Here is a 21693-nt window from a genome sequence, read left to right on the forward strand (position 1 = left end):
GGGGTAGTGTTGGTCTTTAACCATTTGTGTTGAAATGCAGCTCAATGTCTTGTGATATTCGGAGTTTATTAATCCTTTGCTAAATGTAATTAGCTGTGATTCGGCTTCTATAAATTTAAAGAAAGCCCTTGGAAACATTAAAACAACTGAACTAACAGCTTTAAGGGGTAGCTGACTGTATAAGCTGCCAGAACATACTCTTTTGGTTTTGACCCTCCAGTACGTTTAGGAGCACCCCTGAATAGTCTTGACTTTAGATTAGGCACATTCCAAATGGAGTGTCTGGTGGCTGAGCAACCTTCTCATCCTGTTGGTTACCCATTGCAGTTGTTCATTTAGTAGCCTATATGCTGCCATAGCTTCGCAAATGTATTATTTATTTGTCGAAAAGGGCATTTATATAGAGTGCACCCAGTGCCACTGTTCTAGTATTCCCCATTTGAAGGTATGGTCATTATTTATCTAAGCTGAAGGCTCCCTTAAAGTATTACTAAACACACAGGTCCAGATTCTCAAAGTGCTTACGACGGCACAACGCAATGTACGCCGTAAGAATCAGTTACGCATAGATATCCATTAGATCCGACAGGCGTAAGGCTCTTACGCTGTCAGATCTTAAATGCAATTTTCTTTTTGTCGCTAGGTGTCGCCTCCGTCGTTTTCCCCGTTGAGTATGCAAATTAGCAAAATACGCGAATTCCCGAACGTACGCGCGGTCGACGCAGTGAAGTTACGACGTTTACGTTAGATTTGCGCCGCGTAAAGTTGCCCCTGCTATATGAGGGGCAACCAATGTTAAGTATGGCCGTCGTTCCCGCGTCGAAATTTAAAAATTTACGTTGTTTGCGTAAGTCGTCCGTGAATGGGGCTGGACGCCATTTACGTTCACGTCGAAACCAATGACGTCCTTGCGACGTCATTTGGAGCAATGCACCCTGGGATTTTTTCCGGACGACGCATGCACATTACGTACGGCGCGGGAACGCGCTTAATTTAAATGCTCCACGCCCTCTACCTGGCTAATTTGAATTAGGCGGGCTTGAGCCGGTTGATTTACGCTACGCCGCCGCAACTTTACAGGCAAGTTCTTTGTGAATAAAGCACTTGCCTGTAAAACTTGCGGCGGGGTAACATAAAGCAGATACGTTACGCCCGCACAGTTTTACGCCCATATACGAGAATCTGGGCCTCTCTATTTAAAAGGGTTGTAAAGGTATTTTTTTTTCCCTAAATAGCTTCCTTTACCTTAGTACAGTCCTCCTTCACTTACCTCATCCTTCCATTTTGCTTTTAAATGTCCTTATTTCTTCTGAGAAATCCTCACTTCCTGTTCTTCTGTCTGTAACTCCACATAGTAATGCAAGGCTTTCTCCCTGGTGTGGAGTGTCGTGCTCGCCCCCTCACTTAGATTACGGGAGAGTCAGGACACCCACTAACACGCAGCTCCTTTCTCTATCTGCAATGTAGAGCGCGTCCTGTCTCTCCTGTAGTCCAAGGGAGGGGGCGAGCACGACACTCCACACCAGGGAGAAAGCCTTGCATTACTGCACTAAGGTAAAGGAAGCTATTTAGGAAAAAAAATGTACATTTACAACCCCTTTAAGTTATATTGTCCCCTGTCTTTCTGTTTATGGATGATGGCACTGTAATTATAAAAAAAAAAATCTAAGTACCTTTTTTCCTAATCAATATACATCTGTCACATGACCCAGCTCTTGTCCAACCTGTTTGCAGGGAAACATAAGCAGGAGGAGTTTCTAGTCCTCTGCTGCTGGTCACATGTTAAAAAAAAAACAAACAGCCTTTGGAGTAAAAATAAGTAATTAAAAGGGTTGTAAACCCTCACGTTTTTTCACCTCTATGCATTCTATGCATTGAGGTGAAAAACCTCTTGTAGTGCACCAGCCCCCCAGAGCCCCCCTTTTACTTACCTGAGCCCGATCGTCCCTGCTTCAGGGACGAGCACACCCGCTACAGTCGGTGTCTCGGGTCCTGATGGGATACATTGATAGCAGCACAGCCATTGGCTCCCGCTGCTGTCAATCAAATCCAATGACACGGGAGTCGGGGGCAAAGTCGAGTCCTGCTGTCTGTCAATGGACGCAGCAGCAGGATACAGGAGTGCGCCCGTACGGGTGCTATGAGGAAGGGCGCTTCTCTGATTGGGCACTCGAGAAGAGGGGAGCCAAGAGCGCCACTGAGGGACCCCAGAAGATTAGGATCAGTGCCCCTCTGTGCAAAACCAACTGCACGGAGGATGTAAGTCTGACATGTTGGTTATTTTTTTTTTTTTTAAACTGAACCTTTAGTTATCCTTTAATATCAATAAACTTTTTTAAATTGTCATACAAATATATATTTGAAAGCAAATCTTTACTATTTTTTGGCAATCACATGATGTGGATGAATTTCTGCCAATCACAGGCTGTGTCAAACACCTCCAGTCTGTGTCTTAGAACAACAGGGAGGTGATTCCTCCATCAGTCTAACTATCCTGCCCCTATTGTGTTTAGCTGGTTGGAGGGAACGGAGGAGGAAGGAGGGAGTTGGCTGTCATTTAACACTGTGTATACACCCCCATGTGTGACTCTATAGTCACATGGGCTGCTCAGATGTGATAGGGAGGAAATGCTCAGCATAGAAACTCATTTAAATCTGAGCATGTGCAGAGCTGCCGCCATTGCTCTGCAAAATCCCTAGCTGAATTGGGGACATGGAGAACAGCAGGATTAACCAAGTTTTTTGCAGAATACATAAAATAAATCGAATCTGACATTGAATGGTCATATTGTCCGTGTGGTGATCCAAAACATGAAAAAAAAAGTAGTATTAAAAACCCCAGTATAAAGGAGCGATAGACTTTGCCGTTTTTGTTATTTTTCCCCCATGATAAAGTGGCCACCATGTAAATATAATCCCAGAATAAAGAGAAACCAACACCAAAAGAAATGTTCATGGAGTTTCAAGTATTTTATAGATCCATTATTCATCGTGGGAAAGTGCCAATGCATGTCCAGGGTCAGACATGCCCGCCTCTTCTTGAGTGATATGCAAACACAGGATCTGGATGGGCTGAAAATGTATTGCCGAAGAATTCCAACATTCTTGGGCAATGTCAATGGGCTGTTTGAAAGTAGTAAAGTTGTGCAGCGTGGATGTACAGATAGTTGACAGATGATGTGCTCTTTCTAGAACAAGTAAAAAAAAAGATTATTATTATGAAGTCTTTTGGATTTGACAAATGATGTGGCATTGCCAAACTCGCTAGTTTGGGTATAAAGTGCCTGTAATTAAAAAAAACAAAACGTAACTGGTGTTGGAATAAATTGGTGAACCTCAGCTACCTTTTAAAGAGGTTGTAAACCCATATAAAAAAAAAACCTGCAAGACAAAAGGCATCTTGAGCTAGTATGCATCGCATACTAGCTCATTATGAAATACTTACCTTAGATCAAAGCTGTTGCAGTGGTTTCTGCACACTGATGTGCCTGGGGGCTCTGGCGCTGCGCTGACGTCACTCCCGCGAATGTGCATGGGAGACGTCACACCACAAGCCCTTTGGAAATGGCACGATCGAGCCGTTTCTTCAGGGCACATACGCCGACGATGAGGGCACAAGCGTATATGGTAAATATCTCCTAAACCGTGCATGTTTAGAAGATATTTACAGTACCTACCTATAGGCTTACCTGTAGGTACAAGTGGTATAATAGGGTTTACAACCACTTTAGGGGTTTGATTGGGTATAAGAGCTCCCCCAATGCCTTCAACACAATCCCTGAAAGACCAACAATGAGCCAAACATACTATACTATATACACCAAAGCTCGACAAATCCCGGGCGCAAGGTCGTAATTGCGACTAGAATTAGCAACCTGTCTCTGTGCGCACCCCCCTCGCGATCACGTCGGGCTGCGCCAGCCGGTAATTGAGGCCACGACTTTGCAGCCTCCTGCAGTCCTATGGTTCGTTCTGGAATCTGGCGCCCTCTTGTGGTGGCCGTTGGTATGAAAAGACAACCAGCAATGCTAATGGAGCTTCCCTGCCTGTTTCCATCGCCTTCCCTTTACTTAGAAGTTAAAACCCCCAAACATTATATATATTTTTTATTCCAACACCCTAGAGAATAAAATGGCGGTCTTTGCAATGCTTTCTGTCACACCGTATTTGCACAGCGGCCTCACTTTTTTGGGGAAAAATACACTTTTAAAAAAAAAAAGAAGACAACACTAAAGTTAGCCCAATTAATTTTATATTGTGAAAGATAATGTTACGCCGAGTAAATTGATACCCAACATGTCACGCTTCAAAATTGCGTCTGCTCGTGGAATGGTGACAAACTTTTACCCTTTAAAATCTCCATAGGCGATGTTTAAAAAATTCTACAGGTTGCATGTTTTGAGTTACAGAGGAGGTCTAGGGCTTGAATTATTGCTCTCGCTCCAGCAATCGCGGCGATACCTCACATGTGTGGTTTGAACACCGCTTTCATATGCTGGCGCTACTCACGATGGAACTTATAGTTCTGCAACAGCTGGAGGTCCGCTAATTGCATATCCCTACTATATACTATATAAACACATACTAAGTCCTCATGCACACTTGTTTATTGTAAAATTATTTTTCTACTGACAGGAGAAAATCTGCGTTAAAAGCTTACCTAAGCTGCATTTTGTTCAAACCAGTTTAGCAGCATTTGGTGTTTGGTCGTTTGTTTATTTCATTGTCCAGAATTTTAATTTATTTTGGCTGTTGAAATGAATAAATGCAAGTGGTTGTGGGCAGGGAAAGCTGTCCCCGCTGGGAGAAGACAGTGAGTATTGCTAGCAGTTATGACAGGTGCTAGCAAGTGAATCCGGCAGGCTGGATGTACCCAAGTTGTTTGATCGATCAACCTGGCACATTCAGCCTGCCCACACACATTGTTTGAATCTCAGTCGGTTCCTGCTGAAGCGGCCGAGATTTGAACCGTCTATGGCCGGCCCTAATTGTCTGCATCCAAGGACTGTACTCTATTTTAAAATTTGATAAGATGTGTGGGGGTGTTGGGGGTGTCAAAAGTACACTACATTGACATGTCAAATCGGCGGCTATTGTCGGCAATGGTACCGTCCGTATCGGTGTGACGCTGGCTACTTTTGGCGACTTTGGGGGCGATTTGCATGAGCCTGCACAGATGTCTGTCGGGGGGGATTGGGACTTTATATAAGGCAATGAATGGATAAGTTCACATGCCTCCATCCCTAATATATTTATTAAAAGAAGGTAAAGTCCCAACCAATCCCTTTCTTTTAATACAGATGTCTGTCAAATTGCCCCCGAAGACGGGCTGCATTCAGCTAAACCCGCCCTCAATGTCAACCTGGGCTTACTGATGCTTGCTTTTCATACTTACAATATTCAGCCCTGTCTGTGGTCATAAACGCCAGGAGATATAATTTTTCTTTCTTTCAGTAAAGGCAGGGCCCTATTACAGTTTTGCACTGCGGTTGTGCATTCATTTTGGTGACACGCAGTAATGCCACCAATGCATGTCGGTGTGATTCAGTGCTAGCCATTCTGAATGGCACCTCCACCGCAACTTGCTGATGACCACGTGTTTCAGTGCAGTGATGTAGGTTGCCATGCGTTGTGCTATTAAAAATCTACATGCACTATTTTTGATGTGTTTTGGTACATTAGGCTGCCTTAAAGGAGAAGTGCAGCTTTTTTGGCTGTACTTGTCCTGCGGATCACAGGAGTGCAGATCGGGGCAGAGCATAGAACCGGTAACTGATAGTCACCAGTTCCCTGCTCAGGGAGCACTGTGAGCCGCGCTCGGTTTCTCAGCCTAAGACCCCTTTCACACTGAGGTGGTTTTCAGGCGTTTTAGCGCTAGAAATAGCGCACGTAAATTATCTGAAAACTGCCTCCCATTAATTTCAGTGTGACTTTTCACACTGGAGCGGTGCGCTTGCGGGACATTAGGAGACGTCCTGCAAGCAGCATCTTTGGGGCGGTTTGGGAGTGCTGTACTTGGCGCTCCCAAAACGCCCTGCCCATTGAAATGAATAAGCAGCGCTTCCAATGTGCCTGAAAATCGTTTTGAAAGGGCCGCAACACGGCGCTTTCAACCCGCAACACGTCGCTTTCAACCCCTTCTTTGGGATTAAAAGCGCTCTGCTAGCTGACAAAAAACGCAGCTGAAACGAGCAGCGCTTTAGCGCTAACGTGGCCATGGCCCCAGTGTGAAAGGGGTCTTGGAGCCGGTGGGGGGTCAGATGCAGCATCGGACCGATGCTGTATCCACCTAGGTAAGTATAATAAAAAAAAATAAAAAAATCATATACTTATCTTTTAACTTAATGCACAAAAGGTGGTGCAGTAGTATAAGTGGGCCCTTAAGCCTCGTACACACAACCGGTTTTCCCGTCTGGAAAACTGCCATGAGAGCTTTTGGCCGGGAAAACCGGACGTGTGTATGCTCCATCGCAGTTTTCCCGACAGGAAAACTGCCTGAAAAAAAAAAGGGAACCAGCTCTCTTTTTTCCCAACGGTTTTTAACCTGGCAGTTTTCCTATGGAAAACACTGCAATGGAGTTTACACACGGATGGGATTCCCGACCAAAGCTCTCATGGCAGTTTTCCTTTGGAGGAAACGCGGTCGTGTGTAGGGGGAAAATGTTACCGAGCAGGTTCTCGGTTTTCCCCTTGACTTTTCACCGCCTGGAAACCCGTACGTGTGTACGAGACTTAACACTTACAGGTTATGTATCTCCCCCAGCCTGTGACTGAACTGTGACTGGAGAAGCAGCAGACTGATGAGCTCATCTCTCTGTCATTTTGTTGCTTCCTTCTGTCAACATGTTCCTTGCTAACAGCTGACTGGCTCTATGTGCTGCTTCTTTCTCTCCTAGTCTGAGCTTTGCTGTATAGGGAATTACAAGTGGATGATACCTCATCAAATCCAAGTACTTACACTAACTGTGTTTAAAAATAAATGTAAGAATGTAGAAATGTATACAGAGCAGCTTTGATCTGTGGTCTCTTATAATTGCCTGGAGTTTAGCTCCAAGAGGTAAATGCTGACAAAGACTACACATTTAAATTCTATTGTAGCTAACCACATGAAACTATTAGCAGCTCCTATTTTTATTGCTTAGAACTTTTTTTTTTATGTGTATGTAGGTGTGTGGACATTGCTAGACCTGCATTGCCTAATACATAAAGTACTGTGCCAATGGCAGGTTGGCTTCCTGCTGCATTCATGAGAACTATGGAGGATCATTCAGCTATGGATTAATTACAGAGAAAGCTGAGCTTATCCTACTTTCCACATCTCCATTACTAGATCTCGCCCGCAAACAGGTTAGAGATGTCCTGAAAGAAGCTTATCCTGTGCTTGCCTTTCATTCGGTTTTCTGCAGCCCTACGAGAGAAAAGTCCTCTCTCTCTCTATCTTTAGCTGATGCGAGGCTGCTAGAACTTTTGGCGGAGGTGATTGGGTGGAGCTGGCTTTCCTGGCATTGTAACACAGATTTTCCTGTTGTGATCCAATGTCAGCATTCTCGCATTAGCTATCCCGGCTTAGCAAAAGGATTCGTTGTGTTTCAGTAGCAGCGACCATCAAGGACCCCTGACCTGTCAGCCCTTGGTTGGTTGGTTCCCTTCTTGCACAATGCTCCAGCTAAAAGAAGTTTGGCGAGATCCATCGGTGAGTATTTAAGCTGAGATAGATCCACATCAAAGGGCCTTCTCAGATAACCGATACTGTGCCGTTTTCAGGCTTTCTAATGCCCCATTATAATTACAGTGCATGTTCTCTTTGATTTAAAGGTTAGTTTTCTCTTGTTGGATTATTATTAATTACAGCAGAGTGTGGGAGAGTAGGACAAGGCGGTAGGAACAGGTGGCCGTACTTGAGTTAGGGTCTGGTATACAAAGTACATGGTGGAGCCAACATTCAACCTTTATCAGTCGTTCCAGCTGACACTTTCATTAAATGTGACTCATGTACATCTATGATGTAAGGCTCAGTATCGCTTATGGTACATATATTTGCTGACGTGTTGATATAGCTAGTTTTATTTTATGTTTGTTTTAGTGAATTTCTGTAATTTGTATGGCAATTATCTGTTGCATGAGATTACAATGGAGTTAAATATACACCGGGGTACATAACTGCATACATACCTAGTTCCCAGAGCTTGGCTTTAATTATTTGGCTCATTACAAGTGTATCCCCTTCCCTTTGTTGGATTTATCATTTATTTTCTAATGAATGCAGCAGAGTGTGGGAATATTCCAGGTGTAGCAGGAAAGCTGGGACTCCAAGGTGGGAACGGTCAAGAGCTGTGATTGAAGGATTGGGACTTTCAAGTCCACAAGACTCCTATCACCAGATTAGAGCTGTGGTGTGGAGTGGCCCTTTAGATAACAGTGATTTTAAATATAGATTTCATAAGACATATATGAAAAATCTTTTGTTTTTCTTAAACTATACTTAAACTATACTTGAGAAAGTCAAGAACTATGACGGAAGCCTCGTACACACGCAGTTTTCTTGGCAAGAACCAGCAAGAAAGCTGCTGGTCAGTGTAGGCCCCTTTACTATGATGGTCCTCTTACATTGGTGGTCAGTGTAGGCCCTTTACATGTACAGTCAATGAAAAAGTGCCTCCCCACATTGGTGATCAGTATCCCCTTAAGCCTCGTACACATGCTCGGTTTTGTCGGCAAAAAACAGCAAGAAAACTGCTGGAAGAGCTTTCTTGCCGAGTAAACTGTGTGTGTGTACGAGGCTTTCAGGTTTCTCGTCAAGAAAACTGCCCAGAATCTCGATGAGAAAAATAGAGAACCTGCTCTCTATTTTCCTCGTCGTGATTCTCTGCAGTGTTTTCCTGCCGAGAATACTTACCTGTCGCCGTGAAAACCCGGCGACAGGTAAGGGCAGTGTAGGGTGCAGCAAGATGGCGGCGACGGCATCGAATGTGACGAGCGCATGCTCGTTGTACTCGATGACGTCACTGCTTTCTTGCCATTCAAAAGAACGGCGGTTCTTTTGAATGGAGTGCCTGTACACTCGCCCGGCAAGAGATTCTTGCCAAGAATCTCGTCAGGAAAAACAACGTTTTTTTTTTTCCTGACGAGATTCTGGCCCGTGTGTACAGAGCTTGAGTATCATGCATTTGGAGGCCACAAGAGATTAAATAAAAATCCAGAATTAAATCAACAGACTACAGCTATTGTGTAGAGTGGCCCTTTTAAATGATAGTGCTTTTAGCAACATAATTTCTAAGACCCAAATAAAAATGTACTGTTTTCTTAAAGGGGTTGTAATGTAAAGGTACATGTTTTTTCACCTTAATGCATTCTATGCATTAAGGTGAAAAAACATCCCCCATTTACTTACCTGACCCTTCGAAAGTCCCGCGCCGTGAACGCGCAGGCTTCTCGGTCGGCTTCTCGGCTCATTCATTGGTTGATTGAAAGCAGCGCAGCCATTGGCTCACGCTGCTGTCAATCATATCCAATTGACGCGGCGCGCCGGGGGCGGAGCCGAGTGATACAGTAAGGCGGCCATAGCCGCCGGCTGTATCACGGGAGCGTGCCCACAAGAACTTTCCACCATGCGAGAGAGCTCGCATGAAAGTGGAATGTTCTTGTGGGGGGGAGCCGAGACAGCCGCTGAGGGACCCCAGAAGACCAGGTTCGGGGCCACTCTGTGCAAAACGAGCTGCACAGTGAAGGTAAGTATAACATGTTATTTAAAAAAAAAAAAAAAAAATTCTCTTTAGTGATCCTTTAAACTAAAACTATACTTGGAATAGTCAAGAATTATGATTGAGGGATCATGCCTATAAAGTCCACCATCTTTAACGGTCAGATAGAGGAGATGCTCCGCCATCTCCTCTATCTGCTATTACAGCCTGGTTGTAGTAGCAACTATGACTTGAGCCCCATACACACTATTAGATTTTCTGCCGACCTTTGTCTTCAAAATTTGCCATAACCATGTAATGCAAGGGCCTGCCTGATTGCATACAAATTAAAAATCTTAAGCCCTGTACAGACGATCGGATATCTGATGGAATCTAATCCGATGGATTTTTCCGTCGGCTATCCGATGAAGCTGACTTTCATCAGTCTTGCCTACACACCATCAGTCAAAACGCAGTGACATACAACACTAAGATCGGGGCGAAAAAAATGAAGTTCAATGCTTCCAAGCATGCGTCGACTTGATTCTGAGCATATGTGGATTTTTGACCAATGGAGTTCCATACCGATGATCGGATTTTTCTATGGGTTTTTTTATCCATAGGAAAAATTTAAAACATGTTCTATTTTTTTACACCGATGGAAATAAAATCGATGGGGCCCACACACGATCAGTTTGTCCGATGAAAACAGTCCATCGATCTGTTTTCAGTGGAGAAACCGATCGTGTGTAGGCGGCTTTGGGGTTTGACTTCATATTATAGGGTTTTGGTAAATCTGAAGACGAAAATCTAATAGTGTGTATAGGGCCTATGTCTGAGTTCACACTATCTTCGCATGCAGCTCACAGCAGTGGTCTGGTGCATCCCCGTTCACCGTTTCAGGTCCAATTTCAGCCCGAATTTTTGGCTGAATTCGGACCTAAAGCAGACCAAAAGACGCACAGGGCTCCTGTGCAAATTCGCATTGGAGCCACAATGGAAGTATGTGAACCAGCTCCGTAGAGAGCCGGTCAACATCTCCTGCTATTGCGAATTAGATGTGGGAAACTACATCCAATTCGCAATAGTGTGAACCCAGCCTGAGGGATCATGTCTCTGGAGTCCACACATAAAAATCTAGACTTGTATCACTAGTCTGTAGCTATGTGTGAAGTGGCCCATTAAATAACAATGATTTTTACTATTTTGGTGTCAAATCTATAAATCATATATTTTTTGTTAAACTACACAGTACTTGGTACCCTAATGCCGCGTTTCCACTGAGTAGATTAGTTCGGTACGGTACACTATTTTGAGTGATTCCATTATGAAAGCCACCCATACAACGGAAATATACCGCACAATTGTGGGTCCTGCTTCAGATGTGGGGCCATAGAAAATGGTACGGTTCGGTTAGGGCGGAGCTACAATACATTCCACTATTTGGCAGACACGCTAGGCATTTTTTCTAAACCCTGTATGGCCCTTGACGGTCCGACTTGCAGTGGAAATGCTCACCTGAATAGGCCAGACCATTCTAACTCTTCCAAACTGCACCGACCCGAACTGTTCCGCTCAGTGGAAACGAGGCATAAGGTGCCTATTCTTACCTTTTGCCATGCTCCTCCATCTCCTCTATCTGCTACTACAGCCTGGTTCTTCCAAGTACAGAGAAACGTGACATTTTCCACCTAGCTTCCTAAAATTAGTCTCAGGCCCCATACACACGATAGAATCCATCCGCAGATAAATCCCAGCAAATGGGTTCCTGCGGATAGATCCTATGGTGTGTACACGCCAGCGGATCTGTTTCCGCGGAGAAATCTCCTCTGGGATGGATTCCAGCAGATCGGATATTTGCTGACATGCACAACAAATCCATCTGCTGGAATCCATACCAACGGATGGATCCGCTCGTCTGTACAGACTCACCGGATCCATCCGTCCAAAGGGATTCCCCGCACGCGTCGTAATGATTTGACGCATGCGTGGAATTCCTTATATGACAGCGTCGCGCCCGTCGCCGCGTCATAATCGCGGCGACGGCGCGACACGTCATCGCCAGAGGATTTCCGCGCGGATTTCAATGCGATCGTGTGTACACTCCATCGCATAGAAATCTGCGGAAATCTTTGAGAGGATTTATCCGTGGAAACGGTCCGCTGGACCGTATCCGCGGATAAATTCTCTCGTGTGTATGGGGCCTAATGGGCCAATCATTCAGGTCAAGCCCAACTATTCTCATACGGTTTTTATGACCCTACTGCTTTGTATCAGAGCAGTGGGCAAACACAAGTAAGGTAAAGCAAGAACCATAATGGGACCCCGTCAATAACCTAGAAAACAATAAAAAAGCTATTATACTAACCTCTCCGGAGGCCTATGTCTCCTATTCGCCCCCTCTTCCAGCTCTGCAGCTTCCATTAGACTTTTTAGAATTGAAAACTTCTTGGGCTGTTGGATACCCATGTTAAATCCTCCAACCCCTATATCACTACAGTACTTAGCAGTGACATAGAGGTTGGAGTATTGAACCACAGCATGGGGTAGGGGGGTTCAGACAAAAAACACTGTTGAATTTTGAATAATCTGATGGAGCTTGGATGACTGGAAAAGAGAAAGGGTAGAAAACATGAGCTGATGAAAACGTGAATAAAATACCATTTCTATTGCAGGGAACCTCTATTTGGATTTTGTTAGGTGACCAGCAGGTGTTTGCTACAAAGCCTGAGGGGGTCGGTTAAAGTAGAATAAAGCCTCATACACACGGTGGGACTTTTCCGTGGTTTTTTGTTTGAAGGGTGTTGGCCGTGAACTTGGTATGCATACACACAACAGGACTTTTTCAGCAAACTTTTCCAAAATCACGTGTTTTTTCTGCTCTTTTCTCCTTTTAACCGCCACCCTTTGGTCAACTTCTGCTATTGTTGGTTGATTTTAACATTGGTTCTGAGCATATGTATTTATACGTCGGACTAAGGTCCGATGGATTTCTGTACACACAGCAGAACTTTGCACAGTAGGACTTTTGTTGCCAAACAGTTTGTCCATTTGCAAACCGAAAAAGTTTGTCCGATGGTTCTGATTTTTTTGAAAACCTGCTAATTTTGAAGTTTGTTGTCAAAAAGTCAGATTGTGTGTATGGGCCTTTATCCTCACTTTAGGGAACTTCCTGTTTCACCTTTGGCACGGGACGTCCGTGCACTGATGTTTCTCCACCCCACCTCCTCAAGCCTTTTATGCAGAATAGAGATTGTGATTTTTTTTATATATATATATATATATATATATATTTATTAAAATAGAAATGAAAGGCAAAACATGTACTGTATATGTTTTAATGTTTTGCCTTTAATTTCTATTTTTAAATGCATGGGTTGTTTTATAAGGTAGGGTCCACATATGATTAAATGGAGGAATACTTTTCCCTGCATTTGTTATTATTGGTCTTGACCTATTATCAAGGTCTTTTGTAACAGTGTTACAGGTGAAATCTAGCATAGTTTGCCCATCCATGCAAACATAATGATGAGCTCTATCTGCATGGACAGGTCCAGTAGTTGGAACTCCTGCAAAGACTGCAAAATTAGAGTTGTATATTTATTAATGATGAATTCTAGGCAACAGATAAAAGAAATTGACAGACTACTAATGCTGTGCAATTATGTCCCTGACAGACACACCTACTTGATTTCAGAAAAAAAGATGATAGAACTTTAGTACTTAACATTAAAGGAACAATTGCAATGGAGAACATTTTGTTCCAGAGAACGGAATCTTAATTAATTACTTAAAGCCTGCATTTAATTAAAAATATTACTTACCATCAATGTGGTATATACCTTGAGAAGCCGTCTTAAACATTTGGGTGAAACCTTCCTCCTCTGATCCCACCCCACCGCTGTACTCTTCTGGTGCGGTGGGGGGGGGGGGTTAATAGAACTTATGCCTTGTTTCCACTGCACGGATCGGTTCGGGTCAGAAAGAATGGAGAGGTTAGAATGGGACCGGTCTATTCTGCAGAGCATTTCCACTGCAAATCGGACCATCCGGGACCATGCAAGGTTTAGAAAAAAAGCCTAGCACGTCCACCAATCAGTGAGATGTATTTGTAGGTCCGCCCTAATGGAACCGTTCCATTCTCTATGGCCCCACATCTGAAGCAGGACCCAGAATGGTCCCGTACGGTTCGCTTTTATGGCACGCTTTCATAATGGAAACACCCAAAAAAGCGTACCGAACCGTACCGAACCGATCCGCTCAGTGGAAACGAGGCATAAAAGAGCTGAGACAGGCCCTCATCAACAGTATCGGCCCCCTTCTTCATTTATAGAATGCATTAAAGGTAATAATTATTTTTTCCATAAATAGCATCCTTTACCTTAGTGCAGTCCTCCTTCACTTACCTCATCCTTCGATTTTGCTTTTAAATGTCCTTATTTCGTCTGAGAAATCCTCACTTCCTGTTCTTCTGTCTGTAACTACACACAGTAATGCGACACTTTCTCCCCGGTGTGGAGAAAGCCTCTTGAGGGGGTGAGCAGGAGTGTCAGGACGCCCACTAACACACAGCTCCTTTCTCTATCTGCAAAGTAGATAGTGTCCTGACCCTCCTGCTCACCCTCAAGAGGCTTTCTCCACACCAGGAAGAAAGCCTTGCATTACTGTGTGAAGTTACAGACAGAAGAACAGGAAGTGAGGATTTCTCAGAAGAAATAAGGACATTTAAAAGCAAAATCGAAGGATGAGGTAAGTGAAGGAGGACTGCACTAAGGTAAAGGAAGCTATTTAGGGAAAACTATGTTTACCCTTACAACCCCTTTAAGACCCCTTTTAACACTAAGACATTAAAACTAGCACCTGTAAAGCGCCTGAAAACTGCCTCTCAAGTGCTTTTTACACTGGGGTGGTGCGCTTGCAGGACAGGAAAAAAAGTCCCTGTAAGCTGCATCTTTGGGGCGTCCCTGCCCATTGGAATGACTGACCACCGCTTCTGAAGTGCCTAAAAAAGCGCCTAAAAAGCGCGTCGGAAGCACTGAATCCCGGACGCTTTTAACCCCTTTTTAAAAGGGTTAAAAGCGCCCCGCTACTGCCTGAAAAGCAGTGCCGTTATTACAGAACTTTACAGCTAATACCACCCAGTGTGAAAGTATCCGAAGATAATAATCCTTCTGCCTTTACAACCACTTTAGAAAAGTACAGCCGGAGCTAGTTTGGCTGTACTTCTCCTGTGGATCACAGAAGTGCAGTTCGTTCTGCACTCCTGTGACCCATTTTCAGCAGACAGTGGGCTATAGCCCGATGTCGGCTGATGTCAGAGCCGGTCCAGGCTCAGGCAAGATTGCGACAATGAAGTCGGGATCTCCCCTAATGCCTGGGCCAGCACCAGGCTCAGCCTCTCAACAAGCTGCTAAGAACCTAAGCCAGCCACTCCTGCCCCTCCACAGCCCAGTGAACGGGGGGGGGGGGGGGGTGGGGCAAATCAGAGAGCGGTGACTGACAGTCAGCAGCTCTTTGCTCAGGGAGCTCTGAGAACCGAGCAATTAGCGGTGTTTGATCGCTCGGTTCTCAGTGTTAGAGCCGGCAGGTGACAGATGCAGCATCGGGCACTACTCTTTTAATTGAACAAGCTAAAGTTAGAAACTGGTTACTATGCACGGCTGCACCAGCTTCTGTGTGCACCAGTTTTAGTAAATCTACCCCGCTATGTGGCTATTTACATACCTTTATTTATATCTTTACTTTATTTTAAGCAACTGTTAGAAGGGTTTGCACAAACCATATAAGACTGCCAGAGTTGCTTTGGAAGAAAGTGGGCAGGAGGGCTTTATAAGTGAGTGGGCAATGCCACTTTATCTATTCCAACTTTTGCCATGTTAACCCCTCTGATATGCAAGCGTCTGAATAATCTCAAGTAATCTAATCACCTGGTACTAATTATTTTGGTCAAAGGCAAAGAATATTGTAATAATAACTGCTATAAAAAGATGAAAAGGTAACACATCTCTATACACAAATCACTGTGGGGTCTAGGCCATTATACAATTACCAGGGAAAATAAACTACAGCACCTAAACTAAGAAATTGTTAATCTGTTTGGTTTTCGATTGAATTTATTTTTGTTTGAAAAAAAATGTGATGCTAAATTAGGGTAAAATAGATCTTTCCCTTTTTCCTTTTGCACAGCTGTGTTTATATCCATTAAAATAATTGCGGTCGGAAATGTCGCATTCACTAACAGGGACGTTGCACCATCACTTTAACTGTGTGGCAAAATCAAGTTTTAGATTACATTTTGAAATATTTTATTCTGCATTTATTCACTTTTGTTTAAACTGGCAATAGACAAGCATATCTACCCTGTGATTACGGAATCTGCCCACAGTTATTTTGTATGTTCTGTCTGTTTATACGGGTTGTCTCAATGTGCTCCATAACCCATAAGAATATTGGTGGTTTACCTGGCTTCTGACCATATCGGCCCTTTATTGTACACTCCTGTGTTTTTGCATTTATACTAGTGGTGCAACGGATCACTGTTGATCCGTGATCCGAATGGGTCACCCCCTTCGGATCGGCACGCTATGCGATCCGCGGATTGCCGCCGCGGCCATAGCATTAGGAAAGGCCACGGCTTCGGCCTAGCTCCGGAGCCGCGGCCATCTTGGTACACCCGACGGTGGCCCTCCTCTCTGTTTACACCCACAGAGGAGGAGGAGCTTGCGCTCGAAGGACACACACGCCGCTGTCTGAGGTCTGCACTGAGGGGTTACTGTCTAAGGTCTGCACTACTGGGGGGTTACTGTCTGAGGTCTGCACTACTGGGGGGTTACTGTCTGAGGTCTGCACTACTGGGGGGTTACTGTCTGAGGTCTGCACTACAGGGGGGTTACTGTCTGAGGTCTGCATTGGGGGGTTACCGTCTGAGGTCTTCACTACTGGGGGTTACCGTCTGAGGTCTGCACTGGGGGGTTACTGTCTGAGGTCTGCACTACTGGGGGGTTACTGTCTGAGGTCTGCACTACTGGGGGGTTACTGTCTGAGGTCTGCACTACTGGGGGGGGGGGTGTCTGTACTGAGGAGAGGGGGTCTGTACTGAGGGGGGGACCATAGTGGGTGGGGGGGTGACATTTTTTTTTTTTAGGCAACGGGTGACACCAACCCTAGTGACGCTATTACAGTGGGGGAGGGGGGATGTGGATATTACAGTGGGGGGCATGTGGATATTACAGTGGGGGAGGGAGATATGGATATTACCGTGTGGGGGATTTTTTTTTTTTTTTTGCTGATCCGAAATATTATCCGATCCGTGACTCCTGATCCGAGGAACGATCCGAACCGTGAGTTTTTTTGATTCGTTGCACCTCTGATTTATATGTAAGTTACTTGGAGGAGTTTGTGTATATTGGATTTTCTTTTTTACATTAAAACAGTATTAAACCCCAAAGAATTGGTAAGCTGCAATATAATAAATGCTTTTGGGGGGGGATAAGGTTCTCCTTTAACGTTGTGCTAAGCTTGGCTAATAAGCGTATGGAAGGCATCCAAAGGTGCCAGGCCTTACTTTTCAGGAATCAGCTATCCCTTTCATTACTTTGCAGCAGACTTCCAGTACAATGCTCTGAAAGTCAGTATTTGTATAGACTTAGGTACACTTCCAGCCTTGAGTGTTTGGACCTGGGCACTGTCCAAAGGATTATTGTAATGAGGACCTTGTGATGCCTACTAGCTTAGTTGGGACATCACTTCATTTTTTCCAGATGTAGTTTAAAATGTTTTCCCACTTTAGCAGTCAAATTTGAGAAAACCCCACTATACTATGTTTTTGTGTTCCCATTCACACAGCATATCTAAAAATATTTGAAAAATAATCTTTCTTGCCTAATAAGATGTTCCCTCATTAACATACAATTCATAAATCAAGTGTCTATATCTTTAACCCTTTGTTAGGGACAGTGTATAAAGCTAAAATCTAGTTTACAACTGGTGATGAGATCTGCCAGCACAGTATAAAAAGGTTTAAAGTGGATGTACGGTAAACAAATGTTTTATTTTTTTTGCTGTCACAATGTAGAGTTTATGATTTCCTATCATCTGTGTCCAGTCTTGCCACAAAGAGTTAATGCTCTTTCACGCGGGCGGACCGCATGTCCCTTTTTCATCCATCTGTGTACGGATGAAAAAGGGACATACATTGATCCCTATGAGATTGCGGGTGTCAGCGGATGAACATCCGCTGACACCCGATCTCATCCGGTTCCGCAATCCTCTGATTCTGCAGACGGAGGAAAACCCTATTTTTCCATGCGGATCGGATTGGGTGAACACGGAAAGACGGTCCATGTTCATCCGATCCCCCCCATAGGAGAGAGCAGAGATCTGACATGGCGGTCGGCGGTCCCGGAACAGTGTGCCGGGACCGCCCTGTCATCCGCCGGCTTAGCGGAAGTCATGTGGTTAATTTCCTGGATTTTGACTGGATGTTCGTGATCATAGCAGAATTTAGTGTAAGAAATACACAGGAGAAAATGCATGTTGACAAGGGGAGTGTAGAAGAGGGCAGGGAGTCTACTGACATCACGACTCCACCCACCGAGCTTCGGACAACAGATCCACCCACAGAATCTGCAGTTTGTCAGTTCTTATAACAGACAGAGGGGAGACATTTGACAGGTAAGGATACATGCAGGAGGCATCTATATCCTTATAGAAAAGCACTATGGCAGTAGTTTAGGAAGGATGAGAGTGGGTTTACATCCACTTTAAAGCTGAAGTTTAGTGTTTTTTTTTTAATATATATATTAAGCTTAGTACACAAGATCAGAAAATCAGACAAAAAATACCGCTTTCAAAGCAATTGTATTATAATCTGATCATTCTCTGACAATTTTTACTTTTTTAAATGTTTTTATTATTTTTCTGTAAATAGGAACATGCACAAAATATAAACTAGATAATTTGGCTGACAACGTGCAAATACACTTCTTCACTTCAGTTCTCTCTTTTACGATACATGCAACATTCTTTTCTCTTTTTTCCTTTGTGCCTCATTGGTAGAAAAGGTCTTCTGATGATTATTATATTTTTAGCTCTGTCTCCTAACAAGATTGTGTTTTGATCTATGTGAAAATCCCAGAGTAACTACAGATTTAGGTCATCCAGCCCCCCTCATAGCCAGCTAGTTCACTTTTATTTTTTTTTTATTTTTTTTTCAGTTTTATTTAATGGTATATTTATGCTACATTTTTTTAAAAATTTCTTGACAAAATGAATTTTATCGTATTACTATTTTATAGCCAGGTTTTATTCATAGTAATTTGTGCTTTAAAGGGACACTAAAGGCACATGTTTTTTCACCTTAATGCACCCTATGCATTAAGGTGAAATAACATCCGACAATACCGCCCCCCCCCCCCCCAGCCCCCCCGTTTTACTTACCTGAGCCCGTTCACCTGCGGCGCTTGCCCCCGACGTCCTCTTCGCCGCTCAGCCTGGTCGTTGATTGGCTAGAGTGGATGGATTGAATGCAGCGCAGCCATTGGCTCGCGCTGCTGTCAATCACATCCAATGACGCGGCACGTCGGGGGAGTGGGCCCCGAGTGATACAGTGAGTGGCTCTAGCCGCCAGCTGTATCACGGGAGCGCGCCCACAAGAACTTGCCATTATGCGAGCTCGCTCACATGAAGGTGGAAAGTTCTTGTGGGCAGGACCAGAGACAGCCGCCGAGAGACCCCAGAAGACGTAAAAAAATCTCTTTATAACCCCTTTAATAATCATTTACAATTATGTGTTAGAATTAAGTTTTACTCCTTGCAGACTATACAGTGAATAGTAAATACATGTTTCTACATACTTATGCCGCGTACACACGGCCGGAAATTCCGACAACAAATGTTCGAATTAAGCTTGTTGTCGGAAAATCCGACCGCGTGTATGCTCCATCAGACATTTGCTGTCGGAATTTCCGACAACAAAAATTTGAGAGCTGGTTCTCAAATTCCGATCGTGTGTAGCCAATTGCGATGCACAATATTCCACGTATGCTCTGAATCAAGAACGAGATGGAAGCGCTCAGTCTGGTAAAACTAGCGTTTGTAATGGAGATAGCACATTCGCCACGCTGTAACGAACTAAAAAGCACACAGCTGAAAAGCGCGAATCATCTCACCAAACTACTTACACGACTGGTATTGAACGTCCCTTTAATAGTGGTGTTGTGCGTTTTGTACGTCACCGCGTTCTTGGTGTTCCGAATTTCCGTCAAAATTTGTGCGATTGTGTGTAAGCAAGACAAGTTTGAGCCAACATCCGTTGGAAAAAAATCCACGGTTTTGTTGTCGGAATTTCCGATCGGCTAATTTCCGATCGGAATTTTCGATCATTTCACACTGGTGCGGTGCAGTTCTCCAGCATCGCAGGTACCTGCAGTTTTTGTGCGGTTTAGCTGCACTTTGCCATATACTTCTAGTATATCCCTCGCCGTTGGTGCAACTTTTTATTTCGGCAGTGCATATGTCTATAAGCATCTTCATGAAAACTCAGGGTTTGCAAACCTGGGGCACTCTATTATGCAAACTGGCGAGCCCCTTTAGGCACCTTACTATCGGTCAATTGGGCTGCCTATTGCAGGGTTGCAAGGGAGCAGACCAGCATTTTATTTTACAAGTAAACCTTGTTTAATAGGGCTCCCTTTAAAATGCGTGAAAACACAAAGGGTGACGGAACCCTTAGTAACCCCAAGTAATTTGCGAGGGGGGGGCACCCCTCTCTAGCCGTCTTTCTTGTTCTTTCTCTTCCCTTTTCTTTATTCCTCCACCTCTTTTCCTCTCCCTCCCATGTATTATCTATGTTTATTCCTTCTCTTACTCCTTGGTGAGGGGTGGGGGGGAATCGGATGAGTGGCAGTGCTGGTGGTGAGTTCTGATCAGCCAACTTAGGTGCTCTTGACAAAGGTCATCTGCTGATCTGAGAACTGTAGTGGGGACTTTTAATGGGAACTATAATCACAGGTAGTGTTACTCACTGTGTCTTCAGCTTCACTGTGTGCCAGACTTTGTGGTGACACCTCTACCGAAATCTGGAGATGGGGTCTCCTCCAGCCCCTCCCACTTCACATTCCTCCCCAGTCAGCTGACCTCAGGTCCCTGCATCTCCAGCCATGCCGTGAACTGAATGGGCAGCTGCAAAGAGGCTGAGTGGGTGGCCACGGGCTCCAGGGACAGCCCTGCTTTGTGACCGCAAAAGGGCTGGGAGGGATGTGCGGGCTTCAGGAACAGTCCAGGATTTGGTGACCCCTGGCAAATCTTAATTTGACCCCCGAGGGGGTCTCGACCCCCAGGTTGAGAACCACTGTTCTATATCTTCTGATGACCTCATTTAAATTTTTAATGGAGAATCCAAGCATGTGGTGTATAAAGATAGATGTATTGTTATAAACTGCTGTTCTTACCAGTTGTTGGCAGGAATGCAAGTTCATACTCTAGCCCTGGATGTCTGTTGTGGCAGAACAGCTTTTTCATTGTCCGTGACACCACGGTTAACAAAGTACAGGGCTTAGGGGTATGACAACATCAGCATTCATGAAAATTTTGTTTGACATTTCATATGTTCTTAGGACTTTAGGCCAAGGTTGTAGTGGGGCTGAGCAGATGAACTGACATAAAGAGTTTTGTATGATAATTCACGTCTGTGAGTTGGCAGAAGCCCTGAGTAGTAAGATTAGGTCGGAAGATCCAGGACATCTTATCTTATAGCCATAACGGATGTTTTTATTTTAGGAAATTCTTCTTTATAAAATGAATAATCTGAAGCTGAGCTCCAGACAAATGTAAAAAACACAATTTGAAGAGTAACCACTTTTGTTGAGAAAAAAACATTCCCCTCTGGGTGATCAATGTACTTTGTTTCACCTTTTGTTATATTGACGAAATAGCTGGTTGTTCGTAGCCGTACAGAACTTCAAATCCTTTTGGCGGAAAGGACAGTTCACATATGTGTTTTTCACATGTATAT

The 21693-nt window shown here is 44.2% G+C and overlaps 1 protein-coding gene across 2 annotated transcripts in view; it reads left to right on the forward strand.

The window, feature by feature from the left end:
* Positions 1-21693, forward strand: part of MID1 (midline 1) — a 251302-nt gene that overhangs the window by 68519 nt on the left and 161090 nt on the right. Inside the window, exon 1 of one of the 2 annotated variants that reach the window (XM_040338132.1) lies at positions 6861-7693. The exons of the other annotated variant lie outside the window; for it this stretch is intronic. The gene's annotated coding sequence lies outside the window, so the exon portion shown is untranslated. Of the gene's footprint in view, positions 1-6860; positions 7694-21693 lie in introns of those variants that run through there. 2 annotated transcript variants of the gene reach the window in all.

The sequence above is a fragment of the Rana temporaria genome, chromosome 2 (assembly GCF_905171775.1).
Source record: "Rana temporaria chromosome 2, aRanTem1.1, whole genome shotgun sequence".
NCBI classification, from domain to species: domain Eukaryota; kingdom Metazoa; phylum Chordata; class Amphibia; order Anura; family Ranidae; genus Rana; species Rana temporaria.